This window comes from Manis pentadactyla, chromosome 9 (genome assembly GCF_030020395.1).
Source record: "Manis pentadactyla isolate mManPen7 chromosome 9, mManPen7.hap1, whole genome shotgun sequence".
NCBI lineage: Eukaryota > Metazoa > Chordata > Mammalia > Pholidota > Manidae > Manis > Manis pentadactyla.
Genome location: NC_080027.1, coordinates 51,589,332 through 51,608,299, shown reverse-complemented (window position 1 = coordinate 51,608,299; position 18,968 = coordinate 51,589,332). Strand labels below are relative to the sequence as shown.

The following is an 18,968-nucleotide window of genomic DNA, read 5'->3' as shown; positions in this document are numbered from 1 at the left end:
CACTGGCATATAGCTCACCATGTCATCCCAGAACAGAGGGACAGGGCAGGGACCCTGGAGTGAACAAATACCTTCATAGTCTGCAGCCCAGGCAGACACTGTTACCTGCAGATTAAGAGCTTATGGAGATGCAGGTGAACAAAAGAGTCACTTTGACACACACCTTTTTTTTTTCCAGGTCACTGGATTTTCTTTCTAGATTAAATAACCTCATTTTATATTATGGGCTCTGTGGAGGAAGTCTATTTGAACTGAATTAAAACACTCTTTGTCAAGATATTATGTTTGGCCTGAGACACGGCTAATTGACAAGAGGTTATCAAAGCCAGCACTTTGCAGCACCCATTGCAGGGGGCCCTAGGGACATGGTTGATCCAAAAATTGCACAGCACCCCACGCTCCACAGCACATTCTAACTGCCAGGGGCAGGCGCCCCTCACCAGAGGAATGGAGCAGTCACTGGGCATGTCCTCTGACTCTGGTCTGACCTAGTCATGGAGAGGACTGGAGCCTTGGGGCTCAGAGAGTGGCACTACTCTTGAAGAGCTACATTTATCACCAAATAACCTCATTTCCCAACATGCTGAGGAGAAGTATGGCAGATCCATTGGTTTCCTTCTTCCATTGCAGAGTCAGGAGTTGATTCTCCAAACACCTGCTCTTGGAACCTTTGCTTTCTGTGTCCTAAAGTTGCCCTGTACGTGGTGGCTAAACACATGGGCCAAGGACCAGCTGGCCGGGTTCAAATCTTGACCCTGCTCGCCATGTGCTTTATGGGCAAGAAACTAAATGTGTTTTAAACCTCAGTTTTCTCATTTGTCATATGGAAATCATAATATTTAACTCATTAGGCTGCTGTGAGGGTTCAGTGAGATGACCTAGGAAGAGCTGAGTCACATGAGAAACAGTAAATGTTAACTCATGTCTTCATGTTTTCAGTATGGTGGTATGGGTTTAATATGGCTAGAGGGTAGATGTGGGGGCAGGGGGCAATTTGGAGACTATCTCTTTACAGGAGAGTAAATCATGCATTCATTCAACTGTCCAACAACAGTTTATTGAGCCCTGAGTGCACCAAGTACAGTGCCAGTGCTGAGGGTGTGCTGGGGAACCCAGGCCAGCCCTTTCTTGTGCTGCTCACCACAGTCTGCGGCCTGAGAGGGGCTGGGTCAGCACTCATTGCAAGCAGTACAATCAAGGTGGAAAACGAGTATGGTGAGAGGAATGAGGGCAAGAGACTTCCTGACGGGGAGAGACTTCCTGAACTTGAGGGGGCAGGGAAAGCTTTGTTTGGGGTTTAGGTGGAGCGTGAAAGGAAAAGAAATTGTTGGTTGGGTGAATCATAAGGAAAAAAACTTTCTAGGCAGAGGGCAGAGTCCCCAAGGAGGAAAAGAGTGTGTGTGCAAGGGACCTAGGGAGTGAGGGAAAGGAGGCCAGATGAGGCTGGGATTGTGGGCAGGGGAAGATCCCCCAAGGCCCAGTGGGCTGAGCTGCAAGGAGAGGTCAGCAGATGTGGGCAATGCCAGGCCAGCCAGGCTGTGTCAAAAGGGAGGAGACAATACAAATCTGCAATGTGAAGAAGGTGCTGTGGCTGCAGTGTGGAGAACAGAGGGACTAGGGACAAGAAAGGAGGTAGGAGACAGATTAGGGGACTGCCAGGGTGGTCCATGACAGACTCAGTCGGACACATTAAATCTCCTGCCATGCGCACAGCTGGTGTGGTGCTAAAGCCTTTGGGGAAATACTGACCCATGAGATGGGTCTCTCTTCCAGGTGCAGTTCCGAGCTCACCTTTATTTTGGCTCAGCCTGGCTGAGCTCACTCGTATCAACTCTGCTCACAGAGGAATCTGGGCCATTTCTGTGTATTTTTCTAGCTGGGAAAATCCAAGCTGCATTTCCCATCAAGCAGGCCCTCACTTCCTGAGCAGCAGCTCTGCTCACATCCCTCTTACATAAATCTCCCTGAACCAGAGTTTCTCTCTTTTCTGGGCATTTCCTGTTTCCATGGGCCAGCTTCTCTCTGTTCCAGTAAACTTCCTGTGGCTGCCGCAGCAGCCTCAGGCCCTGTTTCATGGTCCCTGCTTCCTGCCACTGCCTTCTTGCCTCCTGACCAGCAGTTGGAATGCAGGTCACAGTCACCGCTGCTTCTGCCCTGCTGCTGCGGGTCACTCCTTGTCCCGTGCTCCGTGATGGCCGGGAGGATGGGTCCTCGTCACATGGGGCGCTGTCCAGTGACTTCAGGAAGCCCAGTATGCCCCGGCAGATGACAAGTGGCCCTTGGTCTAGTCAGGGTCTGAATGTTACGACTCAACCCCTTTCCCCTAGGCTCAGAATGTGGCTCTGCCAGAGGGGCTTTGGCAAACCAAGAGACTCTCCCTCCCTTGTGTCGAGACCCCATGGCCTATACATTCTCTGAGACTAGAGTTTCTTAAAAGAATTCAGAGATAATGTGAGAGATACAGAAAGGGTGTGTCAGAGGGCAGTTTGGGATGAGAATCAGAGAATTCTGATCAACACATACCCCAACAAAGCTCTACAGCCTGAGACGGTTTCCAAGGCACGTGGGCCAGAGTGGTCTGTGACAGACTCAGTCTAACATGTGAAATCTCATGCTAGATATTGTGGCCATATGAGGTGACCTAAAAGTATGAATCTCACTCCAAAGAATTCTTTTCCAGTTGGGATGTTGAGGTTGGGGCCAGCAGTGGTCTCACCCAGACACTTGATGCAGAAGATAAACCTGGCTTAGAAAACTAAAACCATGTACTTGCTTCCATAGTGGCCTCCCTGAACTGATTATTTCTCTGCCTTGCAGAACTAGATGCATCTGTTCTAGAGTTCTTGGTGGAGTTGTTCTGAATCTTCCTCACTATATTCTCACTTGTCAGTCATCACTGGCTGTGCCCTGGGTGTTAGTAAATCCTTGACTACAGTGACAAGGAAGCGGAGGACCAGAGATGAACAAAGAGTCAGGGGTTGGGGAGGCTCAGAGCGCATCAGTGCTGGAAAAGCATTCAGAGATCACCAGTTCAGTGGTTTTGAAATGCATTTTTCATAGAATTCCTGGCCAGACAGAATCTTATTTGGAAACTTAATTCGTTCAACAGATCAAAGCAGAACTGGTCTGGCTGGAGCAGGAGATGAGGGTCCACTGGCCATAGGCTTCTTCTCAACTCAGCTGTCTGCTGAGACCTCTGTGAGGAGCCCAGGGCTGGGTTTGAAAACCTCTGATCCAAAAAGAAGAAAAAAACAAAAACAAAAGGAAAGAAAACCACTAGCAGTTCAGATGGGGAGAGTCTTGCCTGTGTCAGCCAGGCCCTTGGAGACTCATGGCTTAAGGGGTAACATGGCCTAGAGACCTCACCTGTGCTAGAGTCCAGCATTCCTGACAGCCAGCTCAGTGTCTGTCCTGTGTCGAGCTCCCTCCCTGTCTTAAACATGAGTATCTGGCTGCTTTGGTGTGGAGCGTCTTCAGGAAAGGGAAAGGGGGTAATATTTGTTCTGAGATCCCCAGGGGGGTTGCTGAAATATTAGGCCTGTTTTTCCCTCTCCAAACTGGAGTCACTGGCACGAATGAGTCATGAATGAAGGGAGCTGCTGGGAAGATCACTCCTTAAGGAGCCTCAGGTGTAAATGGATGGAAAATGAGTCAGAGTGAAGATGAACCAGACCTAGGCTTTGCTAGGTGATGGATAGGAGCCATAGGATACAGATGCAAAGCAGCTCACTTGCTGTTCCTGTATTGGAGGTTGCTTAGCCAACTGTTGCTAAGTTTGGCCATGTGACAAACAGCCTCCAAGCCCAAGTCTTAGTGGCTTATGAAACTAAGGTTTATTTTGTTCTTGTGTTGCATGCAAGCTGTACATTGGCTGTGGTTCTGCTCCATATACTTTCTCATTCCGTGACATGCCCAGCTTATTGTAGCTGAGAAGCAAGAGGCTGAGACAAATTGAAGTCACATTTAAAACTTGTACTCAGACTTGGCCTACTTCATGTCTGCTCACATTTCATTGGCTAAAACAAGTCATGTGGCAGAACCTGCACCCCGGGGGAGGGAGGTTTGTAAATCACAAAGTAAGGGGAGGGAGGTAGTAATTCTTTTATAGACAAGGATGAGGGCAGTGCATAATTGCAAATAAATGAAGTCTACTACCAAGGGTATTTGTGGGGGAATGATGGAAGACATACAAGGTGCTTATTTCCACAGGACATCATCTTGGAGATGGAAAGACCCTTTAAGATCTCTGGATCCTAGCTCCTGAAGAATGTTCAGAAAGTCTTACCAAGTCTTTCAGGGCCCCGATACCCAAGCAATGACATGTATCCCTTATGGAGGACTTCTGCTTCCCTTTTTCTTCTCCAGAAGAGGATATGGGCCTGAGCTAGCTTACAGAGTCAGTGATGGGCATCCCCTGGTGGGGCTGACTGGGTTGAGGGCCCAGAGAGGCCCAGGGAGCCTTAGGGACTGACCTTGCTTCAAGGCCATGCTCTGCGGGGAGTGGGGGGCCTGGAGGTGTTCATCTCTGCTCACCATCTTCCAGGAATTGTATGCCTTGTATTTAATGGTACTGCTTGACAGATGAAATATCCAAACTGAAGCTTTTTGAGATACTGGGCCTCCAAACTCCACCTTCCTAATGGAAATCAATGGGTGCCTACTTTAATGGAGGTGTTAGTATTTTTCATGGTATTGATTACTAGTAAGTCAAGAATTAGGCAATCACTCTGCAGTGGAATCAGTGGAGATTCAGATCTGGGTTACTTGGGAAAGTACTGCTGCCAACCTTTTTAACAGTGTCAGCGGCTCCTGGCTTAGCGGAAAGTGTCACACTAAGCCCCTGCAGGCCCCAGGTGGTCCTTGCTCAGAGACCGCTAATGACCTCCTTTCCTCAGCGGCTGTTCTGGAGTCTGTCTTCTGGGGGAAATCCCAGGACAGGGAATGCTCCTGGTGTTCCAAGGAGCTTGTTTCTCCATGGCCTTTGAGGCCCAGTGTCAAAAGGAAACGGATCTGCAGGCTGCTGGGTGAAGAGAACAAGAATCCAGACTAAAAGGGAGTTTGAAAAGGAGCCAGGAACCTGCACTCATTTTAGCATTCAAATGACTTTTCTCATAGTGCAGAACTCAAGAAAGGCGAGCTAGGCGACCAAGGGCATCTGCACCCGCCCGCGGAAGGGCTGGGTCCAGTGGAGCGCTCTGGTGGGTCCTGAAACAGAATGTCTGTTCGTGGAGACCTTTTGTTCCTCTGAAGTGGCTCAAGTGGCTATTTTTCCTCCAAAACTCCAAGATTTCAAACTTACAAAGAAGTTGCCATGTTAGTACAAGGAACATCTGTATACCCTTCCCTGGGTTCACCATTCTTAACATTTTGCCACGTTTGCCTGATCTCTTTATACACATGATCTCCCTGAACCACTCAAGAATTAGTTATAGGCTCTGTGCCCTCTACCTACTTCAGCATGTATCTCCTAAGAATAAAGACGTTCACCTGCAGAACCACAGTATACTTATCACACTCAGGAAAATTAACGTCACCACAATACTAATATCTACAATTCTTATTCATTTTTCCCTGCTGGGCCCGAGGATGTTCTTTATAGCAGGAGTCAGCTTTAGGGGCCAAATCTCACCTACTGCCTATGTTCGTAAATAAAGTTTTCTTGGAACACAGCCACTCTCAGTCACTTATGTATTGTTTATGGCTGTTTTTATGCTATAGCTACAGAGTCGAGTAGTTGGGAGGGAGATTGTATGTCCTGCCAAGCCTAAATTATTTTCCTATCTGACCTTTTAAGAAAATGAGTGCTAACCCATCTGTTAGCATTTGTATTATTCATGATCTAAACAAGCTCATACTCTGTATATATTTTTATTTTTTAATGTATAAATGATCCCTAACTTAAGAACATTCTTTACAATGACAACAGGCTCCCTCTTGGAATGTGAGCAGCCATGAAGTGGGCCAAGTCTGAACAGCAGTTTTAAACGTGACTGCCGTTTGGCTCGGCTTCTGCTCCTCTCAGCCACCGTAGTGTGGGTGTGTGGCAGAATGAGAAAATATATGGGCTGCTCCCTCCACCTTCATATCCCCTCACCTCCCGGGAAGGCCCTGGCTCTGTGGCGCCGCCTGATGTAGGGACATCAAGTATTCAGGCCCCATGTATCTTTGTTCCTACACTTTCCTTTGCTGGGGTGTTTCTCCACACTTTGTCTTTGAAGACATAGTGCAAGCACCACCTCTTGGAAGCCTCCCAAACCTTTCTTACTTGCCATTCCTAAGATCTGTTTACTCACCGTCTTGTTGTCTAAGCTCCTGAGGCCCAGGATCAGAGCCCTTACCACACTAGAGCCTTGTGCATTTTCTGTTGGTCTCATCCACTGGTTTGTGGAGACTTTGAATGTGGCACCATGTCTTACACAGCTTATCTCCTCCATGCCGAGTAGGAAGTCCTAACATACTCAGTAATTGTTTATTGAATGAATGGATGAATTCTCAAGTGGCTTGAGGGCTTCTCTCCTATTCCCGGGGCCTCTTTGTGGGATGTCTGGCCCTCTCTTCCTCCTGCCCTTTCCCTACCAATGCCTGCGACTGGGGTACTTACCCTCATGGTTGCTGATTTCAAAGTGGCCATAGATCATCCTAACACAGGGACTGAAATGACAAGCGATGATGAGAGAAGAACAGGGAAGACTGCGGAGGCCACAAGCCTACCAGCTTCCTGCCTCCCCACCACTGCCTCTGTGCAACTAGGAGCCCCATTTCAACCTCCAGAGTGTGGCAGTCATTCATGATTGCTTAGAGCTGGGTCCCTGGCCACTGTCTGGTAGCAGGTAGCATTAGGAATGGGCAGAGGGAGCACTGAGCATGCTGAACACCGTCTCACTTGATCCTTGTGAAGAGGGCATTGTTCCCATACTCCAGGTGAGGAAACTGAGTCACAGAGAGTCTAACAATATAGTTAGGAAGTGTTAGAGCTGCAGCAGACTGACAGCTGTGTGATTCCAAAGCCCTCCTGTCTGTTGCCTGCAGTTTACCATGATTTCCATTAGGAGGGATGCTGTGTCTCTGGCACTCCAAGTTTAACATCTGAAGGAATTTATTGTCTTAGGCAGCGTTAGAATTTGGGGCTAGGGTCTAGACCAAGGCTGTCCAATCAAACTTTCTGGGATGATGGAAATATTCTAGATCTGCTTGGCTCAATATGGTACCTAGTAGCCACGTGCTACTTATGAATACTTTAAATGTGGCTAGTATGACTTATTTAATTTTAATTAACATATTTAACTTTAACCACATGTGGCTAGTGCTTACTGTATTGGATGGTGCAGACTAGAGTAAATGCTGGCTGAGTCCTTTCTGGGTAGATGTGCTGTGTGGATCAGCTGGCTGGAGACTGCTCCTTGGGTTAGCATGGTTTCCATAGAAAAATGGGCATTAAATTCCAAGCAACTCCATTAGCAAGTTGTCCTGGGGGCGTGGGGGGGTGGGGGGGCTATCTGCATTGCCATCACTCTTATGAGCAGTGACAGTTTTCAGGTTTGCATTGGAGACAAATGAATTTTCCAACCTGCAAACAAGGCAGAGGAAATGCATGAGGCCACGGGGAAGGACAGAAGGGGGATGCGGAAGAGAAGACCCCAGGGACCTCAGTGGTGGAGCTGTTATATATTTCCTCTAGTTAGGCTCCTCCAAGGGCTTGCCTGCAGTCCTGGGGATTTGGGAATACAGGGCTGGATTTGGGTTTCCAGTTGGAGTTGACAGCAGAGTGTAGACTCCCAGGAATAGGCCTGTCCTCTTAGGACCTAGAACAGGGTCCTGGCCTACAGTGAGGCATGCTGCCTCCTAAGCTGGGCTGTTCAGCTGGAGGCTGAATAGCACAGTGGACACAAACTTGGGCACTGGAGCCACACATCCTGGGGTTAAAGCTTACAAGCTCTGTGACCTTGAGCAAATTATTTCACTTCTCTGTGCTCAAGTTTCTACAACTCTAAAAAGGGGATAACGTTAGTACCTACCTCATAGGGCTGTTTTAAGTGTTAACAAGCCCATGGCTCACTCACAGTCAGCATGCAGGAGGTGGCTGCTGGTTTTAGGGCACTGGTGTAAGCCACGATGCTTCCAGTGTCAGGTCAGCTTAACCCTTCACCTTTTGCACTCTGCCCTTTCTTTCTTTCTTTTTCTTTTTTCCCCTGTCCTGACAGTTTCTTGCTTTCAGAACTCAAAATGCTTTTGGGAGCTTTGCAAGAATTTGCTCCCATATCCTGGGAAAGGATGTCTGTTTTCTCATCTCATCTCCCTGTCTCTGGATATTTATAGTTCTGGATAGGAAAGAGTTGCTTTGATTTCTCAGAATAGTTTCCACAAAAGTGTGGTGCTAGGGGGCAGGGCTATGCAGAGGGAATGCTGGACTTGGCACTGGAAGGCCTGGGTATCCCACTTGCCAGCTGTGTGGCCCTCTGCCCATAACTATAAACTATGTAAACATTCCAGCCTCAGTTTCTTCCCTTGTAAAATGGGATGGAGTGATAGTCAAGTGAGATAATATCTCCAGGTATGCCTAGGCCACTGCCTACACAGAGAAGACATTCTGTGTCAGTTGATTCTATGCATTTAAATTCTTTCTCAGCTTAAATGTTCAGATTCCCAAGTTAAGAGCTGCTTGGGGCCTGCGTGGCAGGGCTGCCGGCTGGCAGCTGTCCAGAGGCTCTTCACTGATGCAGCCAAAGGCAGCAGGGCCTGTCCTCCCAGCACCCGGCTGGTCCCCTCCCAAGGCACCCTATTTAGACTCTTGGAACCAAGCTTCTGGAAAGAACAGACTGCAGGCTGAGCTGAAGCTGCACCGTGGGAGCAAAGGCAGCAAGAGCCAAGTCTCCAGACCTAGGGAGGCGAGAGATCAACAGGCACCTGCTCACTTGAGGAGGACAGGTTGGGATGTTCACCTGAGAACTGAGGGGCTCCCCGAGGGCACCTCACTGGGTGGGGTGAGGGTCAGGGAGGCAGCTCCTAGGCTGGAGGGTCTTGTTTTCAGCAGGGAGGCCTAAGCAGAAAGTGTCAGGGAGAAGATGGCAAGTTGGGGACTGCAGGGAGAGAACCAGCATACAGAATTCCCACGTCTTCGTCTATGGACTTGAGGACAGCAGGGGACTGCAGGGGACCAAACAGAGCTTCAGCCAGGGTAATGTGAGGAGAAGGCCTAGGCCCCAGCTAGGCAGACCTGAGATCAACTTTATTTTGCCACTTTCCTCCACTTGAGCCAGGTCAAAAAGCTTTCCTCAGCCTCGAGGTGCTCACTATTAAAATGGGGATTAAAGGCGTGGTATTAGTATTTCCATGAGCTTACTATGTGGTTGATTCTTCTTCCCTGTGGAATTTCATAATAAATAATACATTGTTTGCTTATCTACTGACTTATTTTGCTATTTGTAGAAGTTGATATGGGGCCATGTGGGGAGCTTTGAAATCTGCTGTGTGCCTTGGGGCTGGTGGGGGATGGAGGTCAGCTTGGCAAGGATGGTGGTGCTGGGAGGTGCTTCTAGGACAACTTCTGAGGCTCCAGTTCTGCTCACTAGAAGACTCAGCATCTGGGGGAGCTGTCCCCATCCTTTATGAAAAAGGAGGGGTCAAGAGTGTGGCCTATGGGGGGACTCAGTTGGCCTGGCCAGAGCCCTACCCCGCACTTATTTGCTGCGAGACCACAGATCGGTCCCTTCACCCCTGTGAGCCACGGCTTCCTCATCGGGACATGGAGGCAATAATAAGGTGCCCTCCCGAGGATTTATGGTGCAGTGAACTGTGATGGGGGGCAGAAGTGGCAGTTCATTATTGCCCCTTCCCCTCTTCTACTCTGACTTCCCTCTTCCACGTAGACGGCTCCCCCTGTTGGCTCTGCCCAGCAGCCATGCACTCCTCTGCTCACAGGAGCCCAGGATTCCCGGAGGCAGTGCCTTGTTTGGGCAGACCACACCCGTGACCCCTGGAAGGCTCTGGGGAAGACCCTAGGGCACAGTTCTGAACTGAAGTTTATCAACTCCTGCACTCCTCCTGCCAGGCTGGAACAGCAAGGCTTCCCTCGGCTGTGAACTTTAGGGATCACTTTATGAAGGAACCCGTCTCTACTGGACATCTGCTCCTGCCTGACTCTGCTAAGTGTTTTCACATTTGCTTTGTCATTTAACCCTCACCACCATCCTGTGAAGTAGGTAGTATTATATCCATTTTGCAGATTGGGAAACCAAGGGTCAGAATGCTTAAGAAACTTGTCACAGGTCAACTGGCTTTCATATCCAGGGCAGGGATTTGAATCAGGAACTATGTGATTCCTTTTTCTACATAATGGCACTTCATTTGTAGAAGTTTTGGTTTATGATCTCAGAAAAGGAGTTGCCTGGATGGGGCTGCAGGTGGAGTATGAGGAAAGGTCCTCTCTTGCGCTGCTTATTAAGAGAAGGTGACTGTGCTCACATGGAGTCCAGATTTCCCTTCTTTTTCCTGCCCTTTCTTCCTCACTTCTCTGAAAAAGGCACCCCGCAGTTTCTGAGGCTGATGTTTCTTCATGGATTTTTAATAAAGATGATGAATGAACCAAGAATTGGTAAGAAAAGGCAAATGGTATTTGGGTTATGCATTGTTCTAGAAAAATGTATTTTTCACTGCAGGTCTTAAGTGACTTCTTCGTTAAAATGCCATAATGGAAAGGAAGGTTAAACAAAATGAGTTTTGTGTGACAGAAGTGTCAGCCAAGGGGCCTCTGCAGGACAGCTGGGATGTAAGCTTTGCCAGCTCCCCAGTGGCACAGTTGTGGCATGTTATGCCAACAACACCTTTCTCCCAGTGACAAAGCTAGAAAAGAGATCCCCTAAGAAAGGCCTGGCAGGAATTTTGGAATCCCCATCAGCACTCACTAAGTGGGCAGTCAAGCAGAGCTGCTAACAGCTGCTTGGCTAGGGCCAGTGCCCTGCGTGGTGAGCCGGCCTCCATTATGGGACCGCCACACCTGCCATGGAGCCTGCAACCTGAAGGCAGGTTCAGAGAGCTGAGCTCTCTGCTGGCTCTGAGGGAGGCGTCTCCCATAGGCAGGACCCAGAGGGCTTGCATTGGTCTGACATCCCCAGGGAAACCTGCTTATCCCAGCCTAAAAGACATTGGCACCAACTGGGGAATTGCCTTCCACATCAAGGTGATTGTTTCTTCCTGAATATGCCTCGGGCAAGTGTCCCTGTTGTGATGTGAAGAGATCTTGTCACAACTGTCCCATTCCATTCATCCCTTCGGGTCCCATGCCACGCTGCTCCATTTCATTCCCTCCCACCCCATTCCTCTCCATGCTGTGAACAGTCATGAGGGTGTATTGATTCCAGGTCCTGTTCTAAGTACTGGGGCACAGAGATGATCCAGGCTCAGCCCCTGCCTGTATGAAGCTCTCACCACCAACAAGCAGAATAAACAGACAGTTCCAGTGTGATACAGACAATAGGTGGGGAGACCAGCACCCTCTCCCAGAAGATCCCCGCTCCACATGAATGTCCAAGAAACAGAGGCAGCTGGAGGAGAACGTGAGGGTGGTGGTGGTGGGGGTAGTCTGAGAAGGCTTCTTGGAGGTGACTTGGTTGAATTTTCAAAGGGTGAATAGGATTTTACCAGGCAAATAGCAAATCTCTAAACCAGCACTTAAATAGGACTTGCTAGGTGCTAGGCCACATTCCTGGCATTTTAACTATTATAACTCCTTTACTGCCCAGCACCGCCTCTGAGGGAGGTGCCCCTTTTCCAGACAGGGAGGCAGCTGCACAGAGTGATGCCTTTTAGTAAGTGGTAGTGCCGGGGTTCAAACCCGGGCAGACTGCGCTCCAATCGCTGTGCCTCACAGCCGCTCTGGCAAGGCATGGAGGATGTTCCAAACACAGACATGGGAGCTGGCGCTGGACTTGACCCTGGGGACAGAGAGTGGGGGTGGCAGTAATTTCTGCAGTGCAGATGATTTTCTCCATGAAGTCAGTCCCGTTGAGCCAAGCTCTCCACCCTCATTGCTACTTACCCTTCACCCGCAGTGTGCTTTTCTGCCAGGGAAGCTGGGTCAGTCCGGCAGCCTGTGAGCTGCTGGGGCTCCAGGCCAGGAAACTCTTAGCCCAGGCCTTACTTGCCATCTCTGCTGTTTGTGGAAAAAGGTAGGAAATGCTGTGTGGCTCCAGGCATGACGCACAGCCATTCCTGCCCAACTTCCCTCAGGCCTGGGGCATACCCAGGCTCCACCCACAGGGACAGGGCTGCATCCGCCCAGAAGCGCACCAGCTGGGCATTTGCAGATACTCCACAGTAGGACTTAGCCATTCTTTCCTCACTTGTCTTTTCCTAGAGCAAATTGAGGGTCCCATTGCATCAATTACAAGATATGGTCTTTTTTCTACTTTAGCATGCCACCAATTATAAGACTCACCATTGATTTAATAATAGTTTTTCAGAGGAAAAAGAAGAAACACTATCACATTAAAAGTGTGCATTGATTGTAAGATTTGTTACCATTTCAGAAACACTGAAATATGAAAAAGAAATGAACATCTAAGGATCCAGGGAATATGGTATTTTGTAAATATTTTGTGACCGAGTAAGTTTGCCTGCATGGGGAGCTTGTCCGACAAGATGGGGAGGCACTGGCTGTCACTGGCCAGGTCGTGGTGGTCAAGGACCCCATCCATCCATCCCTACCTCTGCTGCCTTCAACTCAAGCATCCAGGCCCCCTTTGAGAACAATTCAAATAGCTCAAAAATACTTACAGCTGAATTCAGTTTTCATTGAGTTTGATAAATATTCAGCTTCTACTTCAAGCTGGGGAATGTGGAACTCAGTGGATGCACAGAACCAGTTGGGATGACCAGGAGCACACTCTTCTTGAGGTTGGCTGGTAATTGGAGCTGGCGGGGGGCTGTGAGGGCACCTTGTAGTCAGGGACCCAGACTCTAATCCGGGCAACTTTGAATGCATTGTTTTGCCTGTCTGGGGCATATTCCTCTTCTGTATAATGAGAATGCAAAACATCACCAAGTGCTCAGCACAGGCCACCTGTTGTTCTACTCTTGTAAGGACTAGCTCATGTACCCCTCACAACACTATGCGGTAGATACTGTTCTCATCTCCGCATTTCAGATGAGGAGATGGAGGCACGGGCAGTTAAGTAACTTCTCCAAAGTCACACAGCTAGTAAGTGGCAGAGATAAGAGCTGAGCCCAAGCTCTCTGGTGAAAGGGTCCATGCTATCAGTCATGAGGGCTCCAGGGAGAGCAAGAATCATTCTATTTGAGAAAACCAACACAACCCTTTAAAAAATGAAATCTGACATAGAGCTCCAAGAATAAAACAGAAAAGATGGCAGTCTTTCTGGTTAGAAAGACTGAGGCTCCGGGGTTCTTCTGTTTGCAGGGCCCTGGAGGCATCCTGTGGCATGCTGGGGCCCCTTGACATGGTATGATAATAGCTAGGCTGGACAGTCTCCAAGGGCCAACCAGTGTCAGCATCCTGGGATTGTCAGGAAAGAAAGAAAACCTGCCATCAGGGCTTTACCAAGATCTGTTGGCCTCCCAGGCAGGCTAATGATGTAACCTCTTCTATCTAATATTCCTGAAATATTTGTTGGGACTAGGGAGTATTGGATTTTCTAGTAATAGAACCTGTATGCCTTTTTCTTTAGGTTCTTTAGGCTAACATGCACTGAACATAACCTTTGCACTTATTTGGGACTGTAGTTTACTGCACACTTTTCTGTCACTCATAACTTGATAGTGTTAGTCACTCATATGTGCTAAAGATAACGGTAGCTTACATTGACATGTCATAAACTTTGTTCCCTACAAACAGTGCTATGTTCTGCTTTACTCCTTTTGGAACTTCAGTTGACTGCTGCTGACAAATTCAAGCAGCTGGCAGCTGCCATCGTGCAAGGCTGGTGGCCCGGTTTGCAGCTGCATGGTGCAACTTCCACATGCACACTGCAGAAATACTCCGCAGATGTAGTGAGCTCACTAAGAGTGTTTTTACTCAAGGGCACTAGCTTTTACAAAAGTGATACTGACTCACTTTTTCTTGTTCTCTCTATTCCGTAACTGCCCATGGAAACCTCAGTTAACTGGTACCATGTTGCTGATGTACTCCAGTGACATTTTTGCAGTCCCTATAGGTAGCAATCCAGGCAATTGTCAGGGTGCCCTGTACGGGGTGCAGGGTGTGTACTGTACAACTGTAGGGACAAAGAACAATGTGAACGGTGTGTTCTAGAGTCATACCACCTGCACATACAACCTGCTTAGCCTTGATGGTGACTTCTTCACCATGCAGTGGAGATTCACCTTTGCTCCTCACATTTACCCCAACTGCATGAAAGCAAGAATCCTGGGCTCATCTCTGCCTCTACTTCACTGCATGTCCATGGGCAACCAGTGCCACTCCCTTCTCTAGGTCCCAGTTTCCTTTAAACCCTTCAGTGTTTGCACAAGGTGATCTTTTAGGTCCTGTCAACTTTTAGTCCCATGTGATTGATTTGCTTTATCCTTGAACTTGGCACTGATAGTCTGCTTATTTCTGTTGTTGGCTTATGTCTAATTTAGGTTATAGGACTACAAGGAAATGAGAGAAAGAGTACCATATTAGTGATCCTGCTTTGTATTCTCCCAGACCTTAGCTTTTCCTGTTTATATGCTGGAATTCTCTGGAGAAGAGTTCATCTCTTTGAGAAAGAGTCTACTCGGTACAGCAGCGGTACCTCCCTAACCAGGCTGTTCCATCTGACCATGGCCTGTCCTTCCATCTGAGGAGGCTCTGGCCAAGGAAGGCATGCCTTGCAGGAAGCCTTCACTACTGCCCTAGAGATTCTGTGAAGGAAATGAGGTAAATCTGACAGGATGTGCAATTGGTGGGTGTATTATTTTCTTAGGGTCATCATAACTAAGTACCACAGAATAAGTGGCTTAAAACAATAGAGATTTATTCTCCCCTAGTTCTGGAGGCTAAAAGTCCAAAATCAAGGTGTCAGTAGGGCCATGCTCCCTCTGAAGATGGCTTCCTCGTTGCTGCTGGTGTGTGTCCACAATCCTGTTATTCCTTGACTTACAGATGCTGTCACCCCATCTCTGCCTCTGTCATCACCTGGCATTCTTCCCTGCCAGTCTCTTCTTAGGACACTAGTCCTATTAGATTTAGGGCCCACCCTAATCCAGTATGATCTCATCTTAACTAATTACATCTGCAAAGACCCTATGTCCAAATAAGGTCACATTCTGAAATTCTGGTTGGATATGAATTTGGGGGGATAGTATTCAACCCAGTACAGCAGGCCATCTGAGCTCCTAGGGCTCAGTCATCCTTGGTGCAATTCTCCTAGAATCATTCATAGGTGCCACCACAGTTTTGCAGTCTAGAATCTAATTCTTTACTCTATTTAGAAACTGGAGCTACAGGATACTTGATGCCAATCTTTTTGACTTCTATTCTCCAGGACTCATTAAAGATAATTGAAATGGGTCTGGTCGTTCACTAGGAAGCTCTCACAGAGCTGTGAATTCATCCAGGGCAGGAGATGTGTCTCATTTAGGTAGCCAAGTGCCCTCTGGTATCTTTTTCAACCACATTGGGCTCCTGTTCATTTATCCATCCAACAAATAGTTATTGGGAGCCCTCTTCACCAGGCCTGTGCTAGCCCTATACATGCTATGTGAGCCAGAATGACAGTCGAACTGTCCCTCCCATGCTGGCCTTAATAGACTCTAGAGAAGTAGACACACAGAGATGTGATGCAGCATCAGCAGTGATAAGCCCTGTGAGAGAGGAAGAGGGGGAGGAGGTGGGGGAAACTTGGGTTTTAGATAGGAAAGGGAGGGAATCTTCCCTTTGCCCATGAGTGTTCAATGCTTAGCAGATGAGAGTCTAGAGCAGGGGCTTTGTAATTCAGGGGCTCCCATCACCAGGCAAACCTGTACTATGGGGATCCCTGGCCCCCTGACAGCCAGCAAGGGCCCCCACTTTGTTCTAGATGCCACCATCATTAGCTGGTGCTCTGTTCTGTTCTGAACATGACTGACTATGGAAGTTATCCTAAATAAGGCTGTCTGGTGCTTTTAAATATTTCAAAGCCCAGGAAGGCAGCATGGTAAGAAGGCAGGAGGTGTCTCCTGGTGACAGATTCACATGGCTCTGGAGACCTTTTATGAGTAATTTGAGCTTCAGTCTCCCCTCTAGAAAATGGGATTCTATTGCCCACCTCCTAGACCTGTAGTGAACACTCAATGAACTAAAGCTGTGTCATGAAGCTGATGCTCACTCCATTCCTTTCACTTGTAAATAAAGACCCCCAAGACAGCCACAATTTGTTGACCAGGGAAGCTTCTGAAATCTTTCACACATAGTGGTTGCTGAATGAAAGTTTGTGGACAGATTGGGCCAATGCAGCAAATGGCTGCTTGTCCTTGGAGCTGCTCTGAGTATGCACAGGGCGTGTGAGCTCCTCCCTCCAGCACCAAAAGCATCCTCTCTCTCTCTTCCTTGCAGGGCTTCTGAGCCTTGGGGAGGTTGGGACAGGTGTGCTTGAATGTGTTTGGAGGTACAGAAGCTACCCCTGAATGTTTTTGCCAGGCACGGAGCTACATCTGTTGGAAATTAGGAGGTGCAGGAAATTACTTTGCAGAGAATAATTGAATTTCCCCAACACAAACAGGGCAGGTTTAAGTCAGAGCCCAGGAAAGCTTTATCGCAGGGGACATGCACTAGTTCCATGTTTTCACCTATGACACATGGCCACTCCTGGGTGATGCTATCACAGTTGGACTCTTCTAAAGCACTGGGGCATGGATTAAGCCAGGGTTGGGGAAGATAAGAACCCTGTTCATGGCAGATGTTTATACCTTGTCAGGAAAGTGCTCATGAGTTAGATCTGCTAAAAGAGGCCCCTGCAGCCTGTTGACTGCTGGAGAGGGAACAGGTCCTTGGCATTTTGAATGGCATGGCTGGTGGAGGTGGGCAGGGCTGGACCGGGTGTAGTCAGTCAGCTCTGCCTTTTGCCCTTCCCCAGGAAGCCAGGGCTCCCTTCAGGGTCTCTAGCAGGACTCATCATTCGGAGTCTTAGCTCTAGTCCTGCTGGTTTCTAAGCATCTTTGAGTTTTGGTTTCCACATCTGTAAAATGGCAGCCATGATGTACAGTAATCTCCCCTCATCCATGGGTTCACTTCTGCGGTTTCAGTGACCCTCAGCCAACTGAGGTCCAGAAGCAGATGATCCTTCTTCTGACGACTCTTCAAAAGGTCAGCAGTCGCCTAACCTGTCACAATACCTATGTCATCCCCCTCACTTCATCTCATCAAATAGGCACTTTATCATCTCACATCATCACAAGCAGGAGAGGGTGAGTACAGTACCGTGAGATACTTTGACAGAGAGTGAGAGACCATATTCACAAGTATCATTACGGTTAGACTGTTATACTTGTTCTATTTTACTATGTTGTTGTTGTTAATCTCTTATGGTGACTAATTTTTAAGTTCAACTTCATCATAGGTACACATGTACAGGAAAAAACATAATATATATAGGGTTTGGTACTATCCACGGGTTCAGGCACCCACTGTGGGAATCTCTTGTGAATAACGGTGGGGGGCTACTGTGTACATCACTGGGTTGTTGGTAGGTATTCAAGCAACCATGATTTCAGAGAGCCTAGGAAGATGCCTGTAAGAGTAGGTTCAGGGGTCATGGATTACTTAGGACCAGTCCCTGTTGCTCACTCCTCTCTGCCTGCTTCTTCCAGGCCCCTTGCCCACCTGCCCGGGGGAGTCTGGGTCAGACAAACACTGTCTGCAGTAGGGCCCTGCAGGCTTCAGTTCTGGCTATTCTTGCCTCTGCATTAACACCTTCCATACACAGGGCATCTGGGCCAGAGATGGGTATGGATAAGCCATGTGAGGAAACCAGCCACTCTTCTCACAACACAGCTAGTGGGAAGCTTCCAGGTCCCAAAGTGTGCTCCGTGGAATAGTAGTTCCATGCCTGGAATAGAGGTCTGTGGATAGATACATTTGAAGATCTTTCTTTGGGAATGACCTACATACATTAACCACACTCAAGGCACTATGCCACCTTATGGTAAGAAAGCCTGGTTTCCTGCTAGAGCATCTCAGATGAATTTCATCACAGAAGCCTTGCTCTCTCAACCCCCTGTTGTTCACATAACATTTGCTAACAGGTACAAATTCTGTCTTTCATGGAAGGCACATTGGAAGACAATGGACACAGATTCAAGGTGCTTCCTGAGATGTTTCAGAGTATGGTACCCTTGAGGCTACCTGTGTGTATCTTCCTCAGTGTAGACTCCCCCACCCCACCCCATAGCCCCTCTCCTCATGGTGATCGTACTTCTTCCAGAACCCAGAAAAGGCAGGGCTGAAGCTGCAGGTTGGGGCAGAGCGGAGCAAGCATGGGGGGCAGATATGTAAGGCAGGGTATAGGGCAGGACTGAGAACTGCTGGGGTGGCCACAAGCTGCAGCTCTAGACATACTGCTGAAACAGACAGCGCGTAGCTGTTTCCAGCTGGGGTGCTGCGGGGAGCAGAGAACTGAACCTGAGCTGAGGCAGGAAGTGGTGGTGTAAGTGGAGGGGTGGTGACCCAGTGGACTCCACTCAGTAGAGATGGATTCCACTGGCCCCTACCCAGCAGACCCTTTTGTAGTTACAAAATGCAGAGCTGGAACCAGCAGTGCAGAGGTATAGCGGTAATCAATGTATAATTACACAAGAGTCAGGCAGGCAGGCTGGGACGTGGCTGTGTCTGGTGTGGCAAATTCTCCAGCTCTCCCTTAGGGATGTGCCTATGTATTTTCTAGGCATTAAATGGATTTCTGGGCCACATTTGTGGACTTGCAATCAGGGATGTGGCAGGCATCCTTGGCACCCAGCAGTGAACGATTGCAGCTTAGCAGAAAGTGCAACTTAAA

The 18,968-nt window shown here is 48.4% G+C and overlaps 1 protein-coding gene across 4 annotated transcripts in view; it reads left to right on the top strand.

Moving 5' to 3' along the window:
- Positions 1-18,968, top strand: part of GALNT18 (polypeptide N-acetylgalactosaminyltransferase 18) — a 312,633-nt gene that overhangs the window by 40,297 nt on the left and 253,368 nt on the right. The gene's annotated exons all lie outside the window — the stretch shown is intronic.